The sequence below is a fragment of the Pollicipes pollicipes genome, unplaced genomic scaffold (assembly GCF_011947565.3).
Source record: "Pollicipes pollicipes isolate AB1234 unplaced genomic scaffold, Ppol_2.1 Scaffold_1600;HRSCAF=1878_pilon_pilon_pilon, whole genome shotgun sequence".
NCBI lineage: Eukaryota > Metazoa > Arthropoda > Thecostraca > Pollicipedomorpha > Pollicipedidae > Pollicipes > Pollicipes pollicipes.
Window position 1 is genome coordinate 6,851,548 of NW_023595962.1, and position 20,427 is coordinate 6,871,974.

A 20,427-nucleotide genomic window follows, 5' to 3' on the forward strand; every position below is an offset into this window, starting at 1 on the left:
GTAACATTTGTTTTTCATTGTGTCGTCCCTGCTCAGATTGTGTTCCCGCTTCTTATCAATCGCCGTGCGTTTGTCCTCTTTTCTCCTCCACCTCCTGTGACCCACTGTTTTGTCGTTCATTCGCTCTTTGTGAGCTTCTGTGCTGTTCGTGCGCCTGTCTGTACTGTTCACGATCTGTTCTTTTGCCCACTAGTCTGCTTGTTCGTCCATCCTTCGCTAGTTTCTCATGATGTATCGGTCGTTGCCCGGATATCCCTTAACTCCTTTGCCCCTTCACTTTCTTGATCTTGTACCCAGTGACTTGGCAGTGTCGGTCCCTGCTTTCTCTGTCGGCGTGCGTTCTGTCCGTATCCGTCTCCCGGTTGCACGAGCAGGGCTGACCGACAAGGCGCATGAGGGTCAGTTCGTCTGGACGGATGGCACTCCACTGAACCTGGTCAAGTGGAGCCTGGGCGAGCCCACCAACTCGGTCCTCTACGGCGGCCCGGACGGCGAGGACTGCGCCGAGCTCAGGGTAGGCGCTGCTGCACCTCAGGTCACCGAGCTCAGGGTAGGCGCTGCTGCATCTCAGGTCACCGAGCTCAGGGTAGGCGCTGCTGCACCTCAGGTCACCGAGCTCAGGGCAGGCGCTGCTGCACCTCAGGTCACCGAGCTCAGGGCAGGCGCTGCTGCACCTCAGGTCACCGAGCTCAGGGTAGGCGCTGCTGCACCTCAGGTCACCGAGCTCAGGGCAGGCGCTGCTGCACCTCAGGTCACCGAGCTCAGGCAGGCGCTGCTGCACCTCAGGTCACCGAGCTCAGGGCAGGCGCGCTGCACCTCAGGTCACCGAGCTCAGGGTAGGCGCTGCTCAGCTCAGGTCACACGAGCTCAGGGCAGGCGCTGCTGCACCTCAGGTCACCGAGCTCCGGGTAGGCGCGGCCTCATCTCAGGTCACACGAGCTCCGGGCAGGCGCGGCCCTCATCTCAGGTCACCGAGTCAGGGTAGGCGCGACCGCAAACTCAGGTCATCTGCGCTGGGAGTTCACGGCAACGGTGCCCCAAAGGTATAGGCCATTGGGCACGTAACTTAAGGCCATGTGATTGGTGCATGGATCAGACGGTAGGTGATCGAGTTGTGGTGTATAGATCAGAGGATAGGGGATCAGGGATTGGTGTTTAGATCAGGACGGTAGGTGATCCGCTGATGGTGTTTAATTCAGACGGTAGGGTGATCAGGTGATTGGTGTATAGATCATACGGTAGGTGATCGAGTTATCTGGTGTATAGTCAGAGGGTAGGGGATTCAGGTGATTGGTGTTTAGATCAGACGGTAGGTGATCCGCTGATTGGTGTTTAATTCAGACGGTAGGTGATCAGGTGATTGGTGTATAGATCAGACGGTAGGTGATCGGGTGATGGGTGTTCAGATCAGACGGTAGGTGATCAGGTGATTAGCGTATAGATCAGACGGTAGGTGACCGGGTGATTGGTGTTTAGATCAGACGGTAGGTGATCGGCTGATTGGTGTTTAAATCAGACGGTAGGTGATCGGCTGATTGGTGTATAGATCAGACGGTAAATGACCAGGTGATTGGTGTATAGATCAGACGGTAGGTGATCGGGTGATTGGTGTTTTGATCAGACGGTAGATGACCAGGTGATTGGTGTATAGATCAGACGGTAGGTGATTGGGTGAATGCGGTAGGATGATATGATATGGATGGGCGTACTGGGCTTACGTCGCGGTGATGGTGATGGTCGCTGGCCTAATGGGCTGATAGCGGCGGTGGATGACACCTGGGCTGATGGGCTGATAGTGAGTGGGCTGACGCCGGGTCAGTTCAGGTAAGCATTCAGTTCAGTTCAGTTCAGATGTCATTCATCAGGTAATTCAGACATATATTCAAGGGTAATTTGTATTGCTGCAACAGGTCATTTTCGTGTCGATCTCGCACATCGGTCTTAAAGGGAATATTCAACATTTGATTTCATTGAAGAAAGCATCATATTTGATGAACTGAGCCCACTCCTAACCATAGGTATACCTGGAGGTGGGAAAGACTGCTCTAAGCTACATAATTTCTCCATTTAGCAAATATGCCTCTTAATCCATCATCGTTTGATCGCGTCACGGAACGTTTGCATAATATCAGGGGTACGGCCAAACTGGCCGTGCAAAATTGCCACCCTAACACTCACTAGTAGCATTTTAGCTCACCACGAGATGGCAGTGGTGGTGCTGAACGTGTTTGCTGAAACAAGTATCGTTATGGGCTCGTGTTTTGGCCCTCGTTGTGTTCTTGAAAACTTGCCGGGGAGTTTGAATTTCTACTTATGTTCACATACACGCTTATGGCGTTATTCTTGTTCGATTTCAAGTCGTGTTTCCGTAACATCTTTATCATGTAGTGCAAAACGTGCTGTTTAAATCTGTACCGTGACTGATTCGTGTTTGAACTGCACTGCCTGCACAACATTGATCGAGATCCATTTAAAGTTTGTTTTATCTGGTAAAGCGCGATCACGAACGTCAGACATGAATGACTCGAGATTATATTCTTCTTAGCCTTGAGCGATGCGTGCCGAATGGGATGGCAGTATTTGAAGGATGATTATGCGGTGTTATGCATGTCTAAGTGAATTTGAAATTGTCTGCATATTTTCGCAGGCTTGTAGTTCAGAAACCGGGGGATTTTAGTTCTTAAGAAGGGCAGGGCTTCGAAGTACACCGAATGTTCTTCAAGATGGCTATTTCCATTAAAAACCTCATACAAATGTTGAACACTCCCGTTCACAACAGCTCCACTGAAACAGTTACGCTTCGTGCAAGATTTGAACTCGGGCTCCAGAAAAGGAGTTGGTTTCGTTGCAGGTCACTGTCAGAACATGGATGTCAGGTAACGATGGTGCACCGATCAGTATTGCAAAGATCTACAAGAGGGGTTAGTTGCGTATAAAAATATGTGTCATATTGATAGAGAGCTATGACCTCAATCAACAGTAACTGTTTCATTGCGTAAGAAAACATTCCAAAGTTGCATGAACTCGTCTAACAGTTCTTTGTCGCATCATATGGTGAGTTTCCATAGAAATTTCCTTCCGGAAAAACCTAACTGATCACCTATAGGCCAAGAACATATCGATGATTTTTTGTCAAAAGACCAGCGATTAAATTGTCCAAAGCTGGATAAGGTTTTAGTGCAGAAGTTCTTTCGGAAAAAACATTTGTAGGTCAAATTGACCCTCACTCGAAGACGTGCTTTTTCTACGTCAATGCTTGTTAAAAATTAATTCCAGGTAAGCGCGTACATGGGTTATATAGATACGGTTGCACCATCAGCGTTAGCTGCCGAACTGAATATTCGTTTTTGCATAGCTCAGGCAAGAGAGCTGGCGAATTTTGACCCACATTCCACGCGTTTCTGAAAGCGTGTCTTGCTCAGTATGAGTCAAATGTAGTTATACGCTGCTGGAAATGAATGAATCAATATGAGTGTCAACACCAAACGTGGCTACATTCGCTATGCGGATATGACCCCATCGCCGTCCGACTCCGCGTTACGAGCGGGGAACATCCTACCGCTGTCGCTCGTACATTTGTCCCGTTTCATGGCACTGTTTGGCTTGTTTGTCGGTTTTGAACGATGGCGTAACTTGACCTGACCACTGTGAGGAACGAAAAGCGCCAAAACGGACCCCCACATTATTAACGCTAACTTATGTGCCTTCAGTATCCGTCTTGACGCATTAAAGGAAGTGTTCCACACTTTTACTGGGTTTTGAAATGATATGTGGCCATTTGGAAGATCATTTGGTGCAGTTCACCGCCGTTCGGTTCGTGCCGTTACGAACGTTAACGTGCCGTTAAGAACGTTAACGGCCCTTCTTAAGACCTTAACCCCACTGGGTTCTGAGCCGCACGCCGCGAAGATGGGGAGACTGTTTCGAGGGGGGTATCTCAAGGTCATATTAACATTAATGACGTCATAATTATGGCATTCAAATCTTTCAATTCCACAAGCCATGCGACGATCAAGATGATGAAAAATAGTGGTCTAGTCATTCATATCTTGCTTGGTGGGCACGATTTCGAGATCTAACGACCGCCAACTGAATATCAATCACTGCTGTGCAAGGTACGATGATGCAATCAAACAGTGACGTATCGGGGAGGATATCTACGAAAGAGAAATTGTGTTGTCAAGAGCAATCTTTTCCACTTAAAGTATACCAATAGTTATAAAGGAGGTTGTTGCATCATACTTTACCCTTCCTGTAATATCTTCAAATGTAAAACATTTCCTTTAACATATGTTTAACTTCATCTTTCAGGACAACCTGTTTTCCTTTTGTGACTTCTGGTGCACTTACGGTCGACTATCTTTGTGTTTTCCCGTGCAACGTCTAGAAGTGGGAGATCCCAGCGGGAAATCAACCCCCCCCCCCCCCCCCCCCGGCCGGACGCAGTTGTCTCAAACTCCCAACCGGGCGCAGATTTAAAAAAAGCTTAATTCTGGAACATTAACAGGCTGTTGATAGAGCACACCAGAAAGTACTTTTTCAAACATGAGATAGAAAGTTTCTATCCTGCAAAACATCGATAGAAGATTGAAAGGGAATCGATGTAAAAGTCTTCAGACGACCCTGCGATGCTCATGAGTTACCATGTTGCAATTCGTTTCCGCTTACCATCCGACCAGGTGGCCTTCGTCGCGCTTAGTGATGCCAAGATTAGCGGATATCGATGTGAATCGTACTTGCAAATGTTCCACACAAACCTGTGATACACACCTGAACTACGATCATTTTGATTTGTTTTTATTTTGTTCGACTGATTGTCGATTGTTTTGATTGAGTTACGGCGGCGCTGATAGCGGCTGAGGTTGTAAGTCGTAGCTAGTAGTTGTTTCTGACGTGGGAACTGTTGCATAGCCTGGTTCCTTAAGCACTTTTTGAACGGACAACGCGGCCGTATTTTGACTTCGGGACTGGACTTCCCGAAAACAGCACTTCTAACTCACACGGGTGTTTCTCTCTCTCTTGGAATCGCTGTCACTGCGTCTTCCCCAGACACGCGTGACTTTACGCAGGATCTGCGTTTTCCCCAGACACACGTGACTTTGCGCAGGATCTACGTTTTCCCCAGACACGCGTGACTTTACGCAGAATCTGCGTTTTCCCCAGACACGCGTGACTTTACGTAGGATCTGCGTTTTCCCCAGACACGCGTGACTTTACGCAGGATCTACGTTTTCCCCAGACACTCCCGACTTTACGCAGGATCTGGTGCCTCACACTGCAGTATGCCGTGACGTCATTATGTCTGTATGTACGTGACGTCACTTGTCCTGATTCACGTCAGTATGACGTGACGTGAATCAGGGCAAGATTTCCTGAGATGAGGGAGGGGCGAACAGTCAAGCACCATTCTCAGTCAAGTAAAGCGCAGTTAAAGCTTGCTCACTGACATGCCACATGCAGAGACAATTTCGTGAGTGTTAGGGAGCCGCAGGGGGGCATTTGTCTGCTCTCATCCTCACTCCCGACAGGCCCATGAAATACCCCTCGAGAGGATTGGTGCGCTACATAGTGCCACTGATGTGTGGGAAGGCACTAGGACAACTGGGCAGCATTAAAGGGCGTGTTCCACACTCATATGGTGCTTTGAACTAAATTAGTCATCTTGAAAGACCTTTCGGCGCTGTGGGTAATCAGGTCCTTCTTAACACCAAAGCCCATTTAGTTTCTGAGCTACGTGCCAGCAAAATGGAGAGAGGTATATCGGGGGGAGCATGTTAAAGTCACTTTGGCATTCGTGGCGTCATAACAACGTCATTCGGGTTCTGCCATGTCATAAGCCATACGGTGATCAAGGCCAAGAAAAGTATAACTGTCGGGGCGTTTATACCTGATGTTTGCGTCAATTGGCTCTTAATCAATGTTGTGCAAGGTACGATGACGCAATCAAATCATGACGCATTTGGGAGCATGTTTCCAAAAAAGAGAATTGTGCTGTCTAAAGCAGTTTTTCACTTAAAAAGTTGCCAATAGTTATAAGTGACCTTGTTTCATCATATCTGATGGTTGCTTTAATATCTTCGAACGTGAAACATTCCCTTTGATTCTCCGCTCTACCGACAGGTGGTGTTCGGTTTCGGTGAGTGGAACGACATCGACTGCGAGAGGGTGAAGCGGCCGTTCGTCTGCAAGGCACCTGCGTACGCTCATACGTCACGCTCGTGAAGGCCAGCTGAGCCCCCCTGCTGCGTCAGCCCCCAGCCTGCGGGCAGCCAATCAGCGGCGAGTTCAGCCGTGGGTGGCGTGCTGCCACTGGTCCATCAGAAGAAGGGCGAGCCGGGGCTGTTCGCAGGCGCCGCTTCAAAGAGCAGACGTAAGCGCTGCGCATGGCACATAAACGTTGCTCCGGCTTCCTTCAAGTCGTAAAATTGTGGCATTGTGAAAGTTCATCAAGTCCGTGAATTGCGGGAGAAAACTGGCTTACCGTATCTCTTTATCCTCTCTGCATCGACAACTGAATCTGCATTTGTCATCTAAACAGGAAAGACTTTAGGACAGTGCAGGGCACGAATTTTCGAAATACACGGCCAGATATGCCGGCGATTCTTCATCTGCCTCGGTGTGAACTGCACTGGTGTGAACTACAGCCGTGAAGCGTGGCAACACGGTCAGAACAATCAGTGGTTGGGCTAGGAGAGCAACTGTGGGTTCAGAGTTCTTGTGCTGAGTTTTCGACCTTTGGTATATCTGGAGCAGACTGCCAACTAGTTGCGTCGCAGTGTTACTCAAAGCAGTCCCATCCGTGCCAGTCTCCTTGCGAGTCAAGCCAAGATAAATCAGTCCCATCCGTGCCAGTCTCCTTACGAGTCAAGCCAAGATAAATCAGTCCCATCCGTGCCAGTCTCCTTGCGAGTCAAGCCAAGATAAATCAGTCCCATCCGTGCCAGTCTCCTTGCGAGTCAAGCCAAGATAAATCAGTCCCATCCGTGCCAGTCTCCTTGCGAGTTAAGCCAAGATAAATCAGTCCCATCCGTGCCAGTCTCCTTGCGAGTCAGGCCAAGATAAATCTTGTCAGGCTAGAGCTCCTGTTTGCCAGTAGTGAACACACGTGGCGCGCACACCAACACCCACTCCACATCAGTGTCAACGCATACGCCAACAGTGATCTCACGTTTTCAAGTCGACCGAAACTTTGAATATAAACGGTGACGTGTGCGTATGTGTGGGTGCCTGTATCAGGCGTTAAGGCGTTAAGGCGTTCCAGACCATCAGTCATTTCAGCCACCTGTAAAGAAGATAAGATTGTTTAGTCTACATCCTATGTGCTTGAGCGGTAAGTGAGCACTTCACGTTAGGTGTATCATATTGTAAGCAAGTCAGTTGTTTACGTGACGTTAAGTGTTCACACAAGATGCGGAGGTGGGCTACAGGGCAGTGACAGCGGCCAAACAGCAAAGGAGTGGATGACGCAGTACAAACCGAACAGCAAGTTCGCAAAGTGCGCTGTTGCACCCGGGCTCAGGTTTCTGATCTTCGGTCGGTTGCCTGGAGCTGCACCCCCGGCGAGTGCACCGGACTGTTCCGGGGGCTGGGTTACGAGAGGCCGGAGGACTGCTCAGGTTTCTGATCTTCGGCCCGTTGCCTGGAGCCGCGCCCCCGACGAGTGCGCCGGAATGTCCCCGAGGGTGGGTTACGAGAGGCCGGAGGACTGCTCAGGTTTCTGATCTTCGGTCGGTTGCCTGGAGCCGCACCCCCGACGAGTGCGCCGGAATGTCCCCGAGGGTGGGTTACGAGAGGCCGGAGGACTGCCGCTGTCCTTATCATCTATACTTGCGGGAGAAATGATGTGGTGTGTTCACATTTTCGTTGCTTGATTATTCGCCGTTGCAGAAGCAAAGTTGTGCAGGATATAACCCACCTGATGGCTGCCGTGTAGAGCTGAAGAACCGTCTTGCGGCCGCCTCCCCAGTCCACGGCGCCGAGTGTACGGAGGATGTTGGTGCGTTTTTCTCACCCGGCGGAGACTTCTCTGACGTCAGTGTTGAATCTGAATTCAAAGCTTTTAAGCTGCTTATCGTTGGTTTGAAGATGACAGTGCAGGAAGGTCGACTTGGAGTAAGCGGTTGTGGCGGAATTGCCTGTGGACAAGGCGAAGCCCCGCTGTTGTCACCGCGATTCAGTGTGCTTAAGGCCTTTCTGTACCATTCTTTCAGCCCTGATAGGGCAGCCAAATATGGCCAAATGGCCACATCGTCCGCGAAAAGTAATGATGGCACAGTCCTTGAACATGCTGTTGATCATGGTGAGGAGTAGTGATGGCGAGTGTACACTCCCGGGGGGGGGGGGGGGGCGCAAAGAGTGAACGCCACAGTCTACGCATCCATCAAACAAAAATACCACACCTTACACTTCCTTGGGGCAGACCTTGGCCCTGTTGTGCTCGTGATGAGACCGTTGTACCGCATCTGACGTAAAAGGTGATAATGACAGCTGATCAGGACCGTTCTGGTCGTTATGTGGCGCCTTTGGCCGATTCGACCCTTGTATCCTCTCTTGCTTTATCCTGAATCTCCGCGACGCCCCGCTTGTACGCGGTAGGCTGCATACGCCTGTCGCAAGTGGGCCGAGAGGCCCCCAAGAGAGGGCCCCGACTGGGCCCCACATGTACAGCACAGATGAGTCCCCGCGTGCAGGGGTCAAAAGGTTTGCGCCTGTCTCCCACAAAACATAACTGGCCTGATCTGTTCATAACTGGTCTGATCTGGTCATAACTCGCCTGATCTCGTCATTACTGGTCTGATCTGGTCATAACTGGCCTGATCTGCCCCCTTAACAGTTACCCTGATTCGCCATTTTCCATGACGCGGACTGATAAAGAGAGAGGCAATGCAACCCCACCTCCTGGCGTTTTCAAATTAATGAACACATGGCTTAGCGGAAACCACTGGCAGGTTTGCGTCGATGAGTTCTCGCGATTGGTAGCAGCTCTCATGTTGTTAGTTCAATAGTTGACCCCATTATGGCGTATCAAAAGGGCGAATTTTCCAGAAAATGGTACTTTTTTAGCTTTTCAGCATGCCTACAAGACCGTGCCGTGTAGGTTAACGAAATTGAAACAGGCATTTTCCTTGTATAATTCTAAGTACAACAGTATAATTTTTTTTTGAAAATATATATATGATAAATGCTTCATTCTTGTAACAGTGCCGGCCCGCCCGCGTTCCGCGGTATGGTCGGTTGCCGCCCGCCGCCCACGCCGCCCGTAGGTCGCCGTGCAGTGTTCCGCACAAACCGCCACTGCCCCGAAACCATAAAGCCACGAGCACGTTTCTTGTGGCAAAACACGGGCAATGGACGTCCCGTAGACTGCAAAATGTTTGGAAGCAATTGCAAGATATCCTTCAAAAAATCTTACAAGGATGTTGGGTCACCTCCTCCCCTTACCAAGTCGAGGGTTACTATGACTTGTACCCAGAAAAAGCAAGCCAGATCTCATGTGTGCAGCTCGTTGATTTTTATATTCAAGTACATCCTAGATTTCGTTTATTGTTTAATGTTTATTTGGGACATAAGCATTCCACAGGCGAAAGCCCAATTACGGAAGTAGTCGAGTTTTGAAACCAATAAATTTACGATACACACACAAACAAAAACCTAATCAAACACACACACACACACACACGCACACACACACACACACACACACACACACACACACACACACACACACACACACACACACACACACACACACACACACACACACACACACACACGCACACACACACACACACACACACACACACACACACACACACACACGCACACACACGCACACACACACACACACACAAACACACACATACACATCACACAAAGTCGTACATAAATTCATCAAAAGAATGTTCACGTGGACCCCTTCTTATGCACCGGTATCTCAATCGCTTGCTTCCACATGGCGGGGAAGACGCCAGTGTCCACAGAAAGCTTGCATATTATTTCTACCGGAACAGCTAGCTCCTCGGCACATTTCCCTGAGAATCCGGGCACTGAGCCCGTCAGGACCACAGACCTTGTGTGTACTGATATTGCGTAACAAACGTGCTATACGGCCATGTGGTACGGCAAAGCTGTCTAGTCCAGGCGCATCGAGTAGAGGTGGGTCAGGCAATATACGAACGTCAGGGTCGAAAAACTTACGAGCAAAACACACATTCAGACAGTTGGCACGCTCCTCATCACCTTGTATGGCAAACTTGTAATAACTGTATCATGGCCTTGTTGGGGAATCAAACTGCATTTCCTGATTATGTCAGTCAATAACCCTATGATACTACTACAGAATCGAATGGTTCCGAGGGTTTCCTGTTATTTATGCCACTGAAAAAGCGTGTGGCAGACCACCCTCTTCCTCATATACGCAACACCCCAATGGTATGTTGATGTCACATGCTCCGGGTATCCACATTGTACCGAAATGGCTTACCAAAGAATGCATATGGCTTTCTTTTTATGAAAAACCATCTCAATCTACCGAGTGTAATTGCTTCCAAGCACTCGACCACTCTACAAGCCATGGCAAAGATGTCAGCGAGATCTTAAGCATAAAGACATCCTGAATCTGGCACCAAATGGGGCAGGTCTTATCCCTAAGCTATGGTTCTGCATTACCTAACATGCTTCAGCATATGATCCACCATGAACCACTTGAAACACCTGCAACTTCGAGTGCATCTAGAACATTTCGGAAACCTTAAACGCAAAAATATGCCTGAAATTAACGCTCTCGGTTTTTTCTCAGGACATTTATTCAAGGGCACTTTCAAATATCCAAACTTGACTATATCAGACATGTATTGGAAGTCAGATATGTACTGAACATATCAGATATTATTGGGAACAGCTCTAGGTTTCTGGTACCAGCTTTTCCTAATTCGCAAAACCAGGGGGATCCGGAGGGGGGGGGGGGAGGTGGCACGGCGTCATGCTCCCCCTTGGGTGCCGTAGGAGTCCATAGGGCCGTCCAAGCCGAAGCCGTCCAAAGCCGGCCGACCAGACGCAGTCTTTTAGCACAAAATACAACAAAATTGTTTGTTTTTGTACTCCGAGGCGACCAAGAACAGTCGCAGGCGAAAGTGAATGGCCCACGAGCAGACAAAAATAATAATTTACTAATTGAGAGGGTGATCGTTGGGAGATTTTGAGGCTCAGTAGGTTGTTCAAAGGCTCCTACGCTGTTTCCGGGTAAGAATATATGCCCGCTGGCAAGGTCAATGCAGTCGTTCAAAAGCCTTCCGCGTTGCACCTAATTTTTTGCATTTGCTCGGAGGGTCCTGCACTGTTACTAGGTTCTTCCTGCTAGCTTGCCGAGGCGCCCCTGTTAATCAGGGACCTTCTCCGGATTCTTCTCATTCGCCCGAAATTATACATTTTGTACCGAACGATCTACTATTCAATTGTCTACAGCCATGCAAAATTTGGCGCGGCTACGCCGCGCCGTTCGGAAACCATTCTGGAAAGCCTTCGGGGGGGGGGGGGTCAATTTGACCCCCGCCCGATCGCGTGTCAAGGCTACTTTGTGTACATTCTGCTCTGAATGTCCGCGGTGGGCGCAGCGCGTGTGGAATCCGTTTGCGTGTTTCGCAAGAAATAAAACATAAAACCTGCCGTAAAGTTGGCGTAGCAGTATCGTTTCTGCTACCACTGCACAGCGTAAGTGATCGATTACTTAATGAGACAGGCTGAAACGACATGAGTGCACTCATAGTTAGCTTTGGTCACCTGGTTTCTGGTGGTGACCTGTAACGGTGAGGTGGCAAAATAAATCACGGTATAGCCGTGATGCATCCAGTGTTTCACCTGCGCAACATCTAGCAGTGATGCGGATGCGAACGCCGTGTCAATGTTCTTAAGTACTTGTGGAAGTGTGAATCGCTACCCTAGTGGAAATGCTAGTAATTCTAGTAAACGTGCCTAAGCGATCTGACATGTCATGTAAGGCGCCATGATGACCATGAATGCACGTAAATTTGCACGATCTACGAGCAGCGGTGTAGCCAAATGAACGCGTTCTGCGACGTTGTAAGGGTGAAACGGTGGCAACGATAACAGCGTTGACTTTGAGTATTAATTTACTACATCTATTACGTCTAATTTCAAACTGGCTTAATTAGGAAGGGATATTGATATATATATATATATATATATATATATATATATATATATGTATATATATATATATATAGCTTATATGTATATGCATATATCTAGCTTTTATATACACGCCTCTGATTCATGGCTGAAATATGGCAAGCTTTCGTTTCGGATCAGCAATATTGTGGTTGTTGTTTAGAAACTGCACTAGCAAACTTAAAGCTAAGGTTGCCAAAAAGCTTTATAAGGAATGTTGGATGCCGCTCTTTTTAAAATTTTAAACTGTCTTTTAGCAATTTATCTGGGGTGTGCCGTGCTCCCTCGTGCTACCATTTTTGTACGGGCGATAGGGCTCACTGACGCAACGTTGTTAGATCGGCTCTTGATTCAATCCATGCAACTTACGAGGCATGTGATTCTGTTCATAACTCAAAGCGATTTTTTTCCTGGTGATCGACGCAGCTCCACAAAGCGATTGACTCGTCAGCCGAGTCATGATTCAGCTCGATTTGAACATAAATATGTTCATGTTAAACAAAAGAGAAATCTGTTTCTGTTAAATCTGACCATGTCTTTAACGCTCTGTGAAGGCTTGTGATGAGCCGAACTCTGGTAAGTGGCCTGGCCTCAGTGTGCATTGACTTGACTGTTCCTGTTAGGTGGAGCCGCGTGAATGAGCCTGGCCATGTTTTGGTCGGGAGCCCCGGCCGAGGAGCTTGAGGACCTTAGCTTCCTGCGCTGTTATACCCGACCGTTCCTCAAAGATACCTCAGCCAGGTAAGTGAGAGATGTACACGCGCTAGCTTCGGTTCACCGTCCTAGGCTACCCTGAGGCGATCATTTTTTCCTGTCATGCGATCACCCGGACCGGAGCCCAGTCTAAGTGCCTACTGGGGCCCAAAAGCTCGAAAGCCTCGATTGGGGTAAATTCCGCGGATAGCGGCAGCCTTCATGCAAAAAAGTGGTGATCTGTGGGTGTAGTTTTCAGTCCGTCTGGTGCTTCGAAGATATGACTGAGTTCTTTCGCCGAGGTGCTGTGATTCTTTTTACCTTGGCCCCGTACATTTTTATGGTTCTTGATGCTGCTTGATGCGCAGTAATGTGACCGCGCACAGTAATGGCGCCGGTGTCGCGGATGCTGTGTGTTTGCGGCGGTTGGATGTTCGGTGTCGTAATTGGTTAAGTTCCAAGGTAAGAGTATAGATGATCTGTTTTACGATTAATTATGATATGTTCTGCCTTGAAAACAACGATTGATGTACAATGCTCTTTTGTAACATGAGGTAGGAAAGTACACCCTGACCGAGAGGCAGTGTCTACAGGCAGTAAACCTCAAGTCAGGAGTGTAACAACATGAAGAAAGTACTTGACACATCTCCCACCGAAGTGGCCAAATGCTGAAGGACTTCACAGCAGCCATTATCAGTGCATCTTTCATGTAGTTACATTTTTCTCAGCATAACACTATGTAGAATGGCTTCTGCTTCCTTTTGTCCCAGTGCTTATGGTTATGTTCCATCACTATGAGGTGTATAAGTTTGCATTCACAAAAGCCAGCTCTGGCAATTATGTTGGTTGGACTTTAAATAAAAGATACTTCTTTGTGCCTCTTGTGTGTGGAGGTGCACATGGGTATGCCACTGTGAACTGAGTGGTTGAATGGAATATTGACAAATTGTCTGCTTGATCCAGCTATGGTTGAAAAGTTTTGAAGTTAGGCACTGATCAACAAGAGTTCAAGGGAATGGCTGGCTCCGAGGACCTGAGCAAGCCACGCTTGAAGAAGCATGCCCAGCATACAGGCCAGTATACAGGCACCAGTCAGATCAAGAGATGCTCAGTGGTGCTCACACCATTGCCAGCATCCATGTGTCTAAAGGTGTGTTGTACTTTTGTGCCAGATATTTTGTGTGGAATACTTCACACTGTTAGGTATGTGTCTGGAGATTTGCTGTAAGAATATTTTGAAATTTGAAAAACTGATTCTTAGAAAATAATGATGCATTGCTTTTGTCCAGGGTGTAAATCTTAGTTTTATATGATGTGCTTTTAAGATATGTAATTCAGGCAAGCAAGATATCATTGAACTGCAGTCAACACTGGTATTATTGATGCTTTCAGTTCCATCTACCTGAGAGTATATCAATGCACTGCATACACCCAAAACATTTTGCAATGATGGCATGTTGTTTGTGTCTTCTTACTCATGATTCTCCTCCAGTGCATTTATGTATGCCAGAGAATTCCCATGTATGTATGATGACCATACAAGGAAAGATGTTTGCAGACCAACAGATAGGTGACATCAAATGCAAAATGTACCATGCCCATAAAGTGCTTCAAAATATTTCAGCATTGCACCAAGCAGGGTCTCTGAAAATAAGGATGCTTATGAGAAATGTATGGTATGTGAAGGTAAGCATGGCTTATTGGCTCACCACATGTTCATTGCCCCCCAATTACTCTCAAAATGGTTGCTTTTCCACAGGAGACTGCATCACAGAGAAGCAGTGCTACCCGCCTCCAAATGCCCAAAAAGCAACACACCTTTGTGATCGTCCTCCTTCGCCACCATATGACTTTCCAGGATTCAAAAGCCAGGAAATCTTTAAGTGAGTAAAAATCATACTGCTCCTTGTTCTGTTTATTCCCTTTTGAAAAGTGGCAATGGTGAAAATGTTGGATGTTGGATCAAATGTCGGATCAAACCACGATTTCAATGTAATGCAAAAACAGAGAAACAGAAAAAAACAGAAAAAACTGAGGACTGCAAACACCTGATTGCTGAACCAGAAACAATGTGTGCATATTGTGCATGTCCGTGAAGTTGGCGATTTTTTTCAGCTCATTTTTCAGTGACAAGTTCTCATTTTCACTGAAAACGGGTCTGGTGATCAGATATGGGACAAGAACACCGAAAATGACTGGGTGACGCCGTTCGCTGCTCTGATGCACATTCTAATGCTTGAAAATTCAGAATTTGATGGCAGCTGTTTTTAAGTATTGGGCTACTTAACAGCTCAAGGCCCTTTGTCCATTCAAAGGACCCAACGCTCAGGACTTTTTCATGGTCAAATTAACGCTCAAACGTCAGGAGGCTCGTTGTGACTTTCAAATTACCAGGTGATTTCGGACTTTTAAGCACCAGAATGATCAATAGCGCTTAAAGGAAGTTCTAAAAAAAATGTGGAGTTTTGAAGTCAAATAGACGTCTGAAAGGCCTTAAACCCTTGTAATTTCTGAGCCACGCACCTGCAAAAATGTGTGAGAATATTTCAGAGAGGGTATTTTAAAGTCACCTTGGCATTTATGATGCCCCAATAGCGTCGCTCAAATCCTGTCATTTCTAAAGTCGTGTGCCGATAAAGGCCAATAAAGTGTAAGTGCCGAGGCGTTCACATCTGGCGTTCGTGAGCGCCACTTCCAGACAACGGCCGTCAATTGACTCTCAATCATTGTTCACTCCAACCACTCCGGATTGTTCTGGTGCTTGAAAATGAAAATTGACCGGTATTTTTTTGGTGGATGTAGCTCACAACCATTTGAGCTTTAACTTGACCTAAATGGTGATCTTGAGAGATCAGGGTTTTGTTACGAACGCCATTGCGTGCGTTGTGAATGTTATGAAGCTTGAAAAGTTGAAATTTTGTATTGTTGATATTAGTGTTCCGCTCTGTGAGTCTTCATTTTACCGTGAAAGGTGATCGTAGGTTTTCTTCTTTTTTTTTTGCTGACAAGTGATTTTTCTTTGATCGATGTTTTGAATTGTTTAAGAATTGATGCCGACCGTTATTATTTTGGTGATATGTAATTCCCGGTCTTTTGAGCGCGAATTTGACCTTAAAAGGTGACGTTGAGTTTTGATGACTTTGATAGACCCTGGTTCTTGCACTTGTGAGCATTCCGTTGCTTGAAAAGTTCAAAGCGACCGAACATTTTTGGTGAAATGAAGTTTGCCGCGATTTGAGTGAGTTTGACCTCGCAGGGTGACCTTTATAGGTCAGGATTTTTTTGCCTGACGCTATTTCTTGAAAGGCGTTGGTAAATATTATGATGCTGAAAAAGTCGAAATCATCCCGTAATCCTTGGGTGATGCTTAATTCCCCGTGAATTGGCATGGAATTTAGGGTTAAAGGGCGCCCGATATTGCAAAGAATGCGTGAATTGCGATGCACTTTTGCCATAATTGACCACCTGACGTGCTTCCAGAGTAGTCGTACTCCTGTACTGAATAAAACGCTGAATAAATCACAGAATAAATCGCCAACATCACAAATGTCTGTTCGACGACAATGCCATGAATCGCGTGCATGTTGCAGACCATATGAAGTGCTGACTGGGAGCTACCAGTCACTGCCGCATGGTGGAGATGCTGATACTAGGGATACTACGGATACTACCCAGTTCATGTGTGGTTTCGCAATGCCAACAATCCACAGGCCATCAGTTCTAGGTAAGTTTTGTGCTGGAGTCACAGATAACTGCACACTGATTTTTGGAAATTGAAAATTGATGCGTGTGCTTCTTTACATTACCTTACATCAGAGGTGTGCAGGCCTCTAGTGGTGGTCACAAGATGTCATCACCTGTTGGTATGGGTTATCAACGTCCAGACATAACACCTTTTTACGGTTTATTCGAAAACGCCTCGAAAAATCGCCCGCTAAATTTTTGGAGATCTTAATTGATGAGGTCTTCGCCTTGTGGGAAAATGATAGCTATGAGATCATAATGAATCAACCGGAGTGACGTCTGAGGGATGTCATGTTTGCCAATTTTTCGGCAAACACGTAGCCGTTGACAAATTGGCACAGAAGCCGAACGAAAGAACATATTTTATATCGTTAAACGGAAATGTGAGCGAGTTAGTCTATAATCCTTATGATTTGTCGTGTTTTTTTTTTTCAATACCGCGCATTGAAATATTGGCATGTCAAATAACAGAAATTTTGATCGAAGTATCTTAGCACGCGCCCGGGTGTCGTTGTGTTGTTTCAATATTGCGCATTGAAATATTGGCATGTCAAATAACAAAAATTTTGATTGAAATATATCAACACGCGCCCGGGTGGCCGGTTGGATACCCTTCGCTTCGATGGGGATCAGTTTGCCCCCCCCCCCCTTGAAATCTTGGGAACTAAGACAGCTAGAGACGCCAAATTCACAGATTGTGTTGACCTGTACGTGAACTCTCCCAGGCCAAAGTTTGATGTTTGTAGGTCATGACCTTCGGGTCAGGTAAGGTCAAACAAGGTCAAATTATAAATTTTTCTCCAAAGGGCCCGTAGAACCTAGGCAACTGTTCTAAGCAAAATATCACACGCGCAGATAAGGTTAATGACCTTGTTTGCCTTTTAAAGGTCATGATGACCGAAACGGTACAAGACTGTTGAGTTCTGCATTTGGATCAGCGACAAAAATTACGCCAGGCAGCATGTTCCTAACAACAAAATATTAACCTTGGTCATTTTAGGTCACTGACATATTCTGACCTGTAGGAAGTCCATGGAAGGTGTATGATGCGGTTCCTGCTATCGATGTGTTTGAAATGAGCACCAGAAACCAGTCTATACAGCAAACCCGAGAGTAATAAAACAGGTTGGTTTTCACCTTGGTCTGACCTTCATACCTGACCGTAGGTCAACTCTGTTTGTGTAATCAGTTGTTGTGTTGCCTACGAAAGTATCACAGATGTATGGCCTCGTCTGACACCCTGTTGTTTGATCGGACTGAACGATTCCCTAGGACGTGCCTTCGCTGAAACCATGGCCTGCCGTTAACCTGCCATAGGTCAGCGACCTTTCAAGGTACATCTAAATTTTTGATGTCAGACGATGCGCTTTTGAATTGTCTTCAGCTATGCCGTGTTTGGAAACAATTCTGGGAACACTTTCGCGGATCAATTTTACCCCCCCCCCCCCCCCCCCCCCCACCCGAGCGCGTGTTTAACATTTGTTGGTCTCAGGCTCAAAGTGATGAAACATCTGACAGGTTGTCTTAGATGCGACTTTGGATGGTGGCTGAACCAAGTTTCAAGACAATTTACCTGTAACAGTTGGATCAGTCATGGCTTGGTTTGATAGACATCACAACGCATGTCGCCCCTGGCCAGTGGGCCTGGGCCCCGCCGCGGTGGGCGGCGGGGGCTCGGGTCTGCCCAGTCGGCGCGGTTGACCAGGCGGCGGAAACCAGTTTCAACAGTTTCACAGTTTCACAATTTCAGTTTCAACCGGCTTACCAGTTTCAACATGCAAATCGACGACCACGTGACTGGCGGTCGGTGGTTGACGGTTGTCTCGTTGCACTGTCCATGCACTGTTGCACTGTCGTTGCACTGTCGGCATTTTTGAACTGTCGAAAACAACGCGAAAATCGATCCAAGCGCTTATTCACCACCAAGGTCATCTCCATTTGACCTTGGCCCTGGACGATTTATGTACAAATTGAAAGTAGCTCTCGCTCATGTGTCCGAGACCGTAATTACGGCTGAGCTCTCCATCCCGCGTTTATATGGCTAAAATGGTGACTGAATAACCAGACCAGATGAGATCATGGCGACCACGGTTTGCAGTTGTAATGTCCGCGGGAAGTCCTTCAGTCGAAGGAACATTCTTGTAGGGCACGTTTGTTTCACCACCGATGAGGATCGTTTAGACTGCTGTAATTGCGGAAAGGCGTTTTGCTATTAGTTTCATGCTCACATTATAGCCACGGTCTTTTAAACTTGAGTGTGAAAACTTGTCGTTTTGGCAGAACGTGGAAAAAACCAGCTCCATTGCGCCCAGTGAATTGTAGAAATCACGCTTAAAGGCATGTAAGTAAATAAATGGGCGTATGGTTTTCTGAAAAGACACTGCTTTGCTTCTTCGATTGCTAGCGTCTTACCGCAGTGCGTGTGAAGTGCGTCTGTATTGTCCTCCAGAATGGTTCTATCGTGCGTATTGATCGATCGAGAAGGGGAGGGGGGGGGGGGGTTCAAATGCAGAATATGACAGCAAGTACTTTCCCAAATTTGTTATAGTATATTCATTAACGGAATCTCTACAGCCCCAAACAGACAAACAACTTCTGGTACAACTCTTAAAGTAAGGCGGTGGGTGTTGAGCGCTATTGATGTGATTATGTCAATAGTTTTGTCATTGCGTCCGGCTGGGAGAAGTTTTCCACCGAGTGCAACATGGCTATCGCACCAAGGGCGGCGCACGCGCGTAGCTTCCTGCGCACACTCCACGTGAAAAGAAGCAAACGTTTGTAATTCATCGGAATGGCCTTGGTGCGTCAGTATCGTGCTGCCAGGGTGACAGACGGACGTCTGTCGTCATTATAGGAATTATGATGTTTTGAAGGAAGATGATGAGAGCTTCCTGAAATTTGGCTGTTATTGTCATCGTACAATTATAGGAATTATGATGTTTTGAAGGAAGATGATGAGAGCTTCCTGAAATGTCGCTGTGTTATTGTCATCGTACATACTAGTGTTGGACGCTTCAAGATTGAATCTTTGTTTGATTTTATGTTATATTTACATGTAAAAACTTACGTATTTCTTTAGCAAATTCAACTAACGTTTTTACGATATTCAACACCATGTCCAATCACCGAACAGGAGTATTCTATGGACACCTTATCATCTAACCGTAAGAATATCACAATTATGATAATGAAGGTATTGGTGGCCTGCAGCATGCTGGCACAGCCGCATATCTCAGCATATCTGCACAGCAATGCAGTCCTAGCGATTCTTCTTACTACTAAAACCGCAGACCTCCCTTTTCCAGCCCCCCCCCCCCCTTATCACCCACCTCTGAGTATTTCCTGATAGATCAGAAAAAAGGAGTTAAAGGAGTGTCCCGTGGTTGCCATGAAAATGAAGGGAAAGAAAGTTTAGCCTCTATGATTAATTTTATAAAAGCGGGCTCATACAAGAAGTTAAAAGGGCTGGACTTTAAGACCTGGCTGGGCTAAAAATTAACCCAACTATAAATAATGCCTGCCCGACCCTCTTCAAGACATGTCAATATTTATGTTTTCATCTTCCATTTCCCGTGCTAACAGAACTGTTGACCTTAGGACCATTTTAAGTATTGCTCACTCCCAATACTTTTGTAGGTCCTGATGTCACACCTGATGTCAAGCCAGATCTGCTGACATTGTCACCTTCACAAGTGGATGTCTTGAGTGCTGTCGGTGGCTCGGCTGGGTATTAGGTACGAACTGAGATGCAGTTATGAAAAGCGGTCGTATGGATTGGCATCAGTATCACCGTAAAGGAGAACT

At 46.9% G+C, this 20,427-nt stretch overlaps 3 long non-coding RNA genes across 3 annotated transcripts; all 3 read left to right on the forward strand.

Annotated features, from left to right (window-relative positions):
• On the forward strand, window positions 1-6,607 carry LOC119094246 (uncharacterized). Its single transcript, XR_005093757.1, has 2 exons — window positions 1-514; window positions 6,121-6,607. It is a non-coding gene; the product is annotated as an uncharacterized LOC119094246 (long non-coding RNA).
• Window positions 6,608-13,244: 6,637 nt separating this feature from the next.
• On the forward strand, window positions 13,245-14,678 carry LOC119092834 (uncharacterized). Its single transcript, XR_005093553.1, has 3 exons — window positions 13,245-13,341; window positions 13,843-14,029; window positions 14,639-14,678. It is a non-coding gene; the product is annotated as an uncharacterized LOC119092834 (long non-coding RNA).
• Window positions 14,676-20,345, forward strand: LOC119092829 (uncharacterized). Its single transcript, XR_005093549.1, has 3 exons — window positions 14,676-14,762; window positions 16,470-16,603; window positions 20,260-20,345. It is a non-coding gene; the product is annotated as an uncharacterized LOC119092829 (long non-coding RNA).
• The last annotated feature ends 82 nt before the right edge of the window (window positions 20,346-20,427 follow it).